Source organism: Humulus lupulus, chromosome 2, assembly GCF_963169125.1.
Source record: "Humulus lupulus chromosome 2, drHumLupu1.1, whole genome shotgun sequence".
In the NCBI taxonomy this organism is placed as follows: domain Eukaryota; kingdom Viridiplantae; phylum Streptophyta; class Magnoliopsida; order Rosales; family Cannabaceae; genus Humulus; species Humulus lupulus.
In genome coordinates, this window is record NC_084794.1 from 40,170,050 (window position 1) to 40,173,419 (window position 3,370).

Consider the following 3,370-nt stretch of genomic DNA (forward strand, 5'->3'; position numbering starts at 1 on the left):
GTACCCACCAGCCACACTGTGTAAGCATCTGTTCTATGTTCATGTACATTATGTTTTTCCATGCATGTTTATTGTTGTAGTAGCATTTAAGCACATTTACTAGTTTTGTATTAGAATGCTCTAGTCAACACTTGGCAGATGCATGTTTATTAAGGATTTAAGTATTTTTTATGAATAGTTTAATTAAAAGAAAGATCTAAAAGATCTAGAACATTCCATTATCTGTTAGGATCACGTTTTACTCAGTCAAAGTAGTTTTAATCAATTTCAAATTATCCTGAAATGTGCAAAAATGTGTTTGAAATATCAGTGTATGCCGATATATCGCAGCTATAAGGGCCGATATATTGCCTATAATTGATACGAAAAATACGTTGAATTTGTACGAACGAAACCATGGACCCTTGGGATCATGGTAGTGGTGATATATTGCCTACCCTAGGTGATATATCGGCTCCAATGGCCATATTTGAGTTGTTCGTAAAATTCTAAACTAGAAACAACCCTCAACAACCTTGACTCGTTCCTGAACGTTTTTGACTGAGTTCTGGGCATTTGTTGAATAGATAATTCAAATTTATATATTTTTAATCATTTCCAAGGATTTAGTTTCACTCCTTGAACTCTATAAATAGGACCCTTCACTCAGCCATTCTATTCATCATTCAAGCACAGTTCAGAGCCTCCAAGCTTCTAAGTTCGTTCTAGAGAGAAACACTAGGGTTTTGGAGTTAAAGATTTCAAATCTAAAGCTTTTATAAACACTTGGGAAGTAAGGTTTTGTGTGATTTTGGTGTCGAGGTATAGGTCGAGGTTTTAAGCTATCCAAGGTATTCTTTATCTTCAAGTTTAGTTCACTTTAGTTTCTATTATTCTTTCATTTTTTCTTCAAATCCTAACTTATGATAGTGACTTTTGGTTAGGTGTTCAATTCCTTTGAAACATAAGGTTTTCGGTAAGTTCTTATCTCGATGGTTTAGATCTTCTTTTCAACTTCATTTCTTTAGAAACTTATGGTTTCTTTATGTTTGGTTTTAGGAGTTTCAATCCCGCTCTTGTCTCCAATATTCCAGTTTTTGGTAAGGAAAATTAGGTAGTTTAGTATTATGACTTAGTTTATGATATAGTTTATGTTTGTATGACCTAACATTTCAGGTACAATAAAGGGGTAAGTGTGTCTGGACCTAAGGTGTCCAATGATGTATGACAGACTGTGTCCGGTAGGCTCGGTTGCCAAAACTTTATGACGGACCTCAGTGATGTCCAGTGTATGACGGACTTATGTCTGGGGCTTAATTGCCACCCCTGTATAAACACTTATCTTTTTATTATATCTTACTTGTTATTATGACCCTTAGTTATGATTTATGATTTATGACCTATGACCTATAGTTATGATTATGTTTTATGACCTATGATTTATGATCTATGACTTATGATTTATGACTATGATTATGATTTATGATTGTAGGTTATGATATGACTTATGTTTTTGTGATATGATTAGTATAACTAAGTTTTGGTGCAACTTTTGTGAAATTTAGGATATGTTTGATTATATGATTATATGACTAACTTTTGTTTGTATTTTCCTTACTGGTCTTAGAAGCTTACTCCTTATGATGTTGTTATTTCAGGCAATTAAGGATAGAAAGATCGGTGGCAAGTGGGACCTTAAGAGCTTCGTGATGTACTCGTGGGGACTATATAGTCGAGGAAGATCAAGCGGGCCTATTTTTATAAAAGCATATTATTTTTAAGTTTTACTTAAATGTTGCTCATTTTTGTGTTAAAGACAATTATTGTATTTTTGTAAAACCATGGATCCATGTATTTATTTTCAAGTTTTTATTCAATAAAGGAGCAATATTTATGAATTATGATCCAACGCTGTGTTCTCAGTAATCTATAAAAAATTAGGGTGTTACAATCAAAGCTTAAGAAACTCAAGGAAAACAAAACTTAGAAACTTAAAGCTTAAATTACCTCTGATTAATTTGTTTTCTAGCTAAATCCTCAGGCTATCAAGCTTCTAATCTTCCCTAGAATCGTTATGACTCTAACTTCGCTTAAATTTGAGCCCCAAAACATGAGTTTCCTTCGAAAATTCTAACGAGTGTCAAGTGAGAGAATGGGAGAGAGAACAAGAAAGTTAAACATGTTTTCTATTTATGACAAGTTACTTAACGTTCAAGTAACCTTAAGCAAATCCCAAGGCTCGGGGCACCAAAAATGTCCTTGAGGGTAAAATGGTCAAAATTCTTAGAATTCCCTCCTAATCTCACTAACTTTGAATATATCCTCAAATATTTATTCCCATTACCCCATATCCCGGTAATGAAATAAATACCCAAAATACCCCTTGACTCACCCCAAGTCGTGTATTGGTTTGTGACTTTCCCGCTAACTTGCTCCCTAGGATCGCTTCGTGTCGAGTAACACAAATATATCCACATAATAATGTGGTCTTACACATATATCACATATACTCCAAATATACCTATAACGGGTCAAATTACAAAAATTTCCCTTCTGATAAAAACGAGCCCACATGCATATTTAATACACCTAAACATGCATATCTAGTCATATTATAATATAACTCACATACTCATACAATGATACACATATATATGACATAAACACATAATTTTCCATCATGGCCCCTTAATCAAGGCCCTAAGCCTTATTAGGTAATTTGGGATGTTACAATATGAGTCAAATGGAGTTGCTCGTTCTGCCTGTTTCTTCACCAAGGTCCTGCTCGCTTGTTCTTCCACCAGTGACACTTTCCGTAGTAGCATCCTTGGCAGTTTGGTGGAGCTGAAACATGCCAACCAACCTAAGATTTGCAATGTTCACCAATTGTTGACTACTTTTTTCTTCCCTGGTGACGCTGGCTAGTATGTCTACTCGAATGAGCATGTATAGAATAATTCTTTGAAACATCCACAAAAATTGTCTTATAGAAAGTAGATTACACACACCTAGTTCGATCCCCCCTCCTTCCCTAACAAATCCCATTTTGTTTCTTTTTTTTTTATATATAAATTTCCTTTTTTGTAAACCCTTATCTTCCCTAAGCCTAAGTGGATTCCCTTGCGACGTGTATACATTATCTTGAGTAGGAAGATGTCATTCCCATGGGCCTAAAAATTGAAATAAGAATGGTAATCTTGAAGTGGAAAGAAAGGGAAAGAGATAAGGAAATGATCGTTACCTCCTCGCTGGAAAGACAAATTCTCTACGACCATGTCAATCTTCATGAAGTACTCTTTGTGGTACTAACCCACATTGCTTCAGAATGTGGGGTTAGTCGGGAACACTCTGGTCGTGTCCATATGGCAGAAATAAATGAATTCAATGCCAT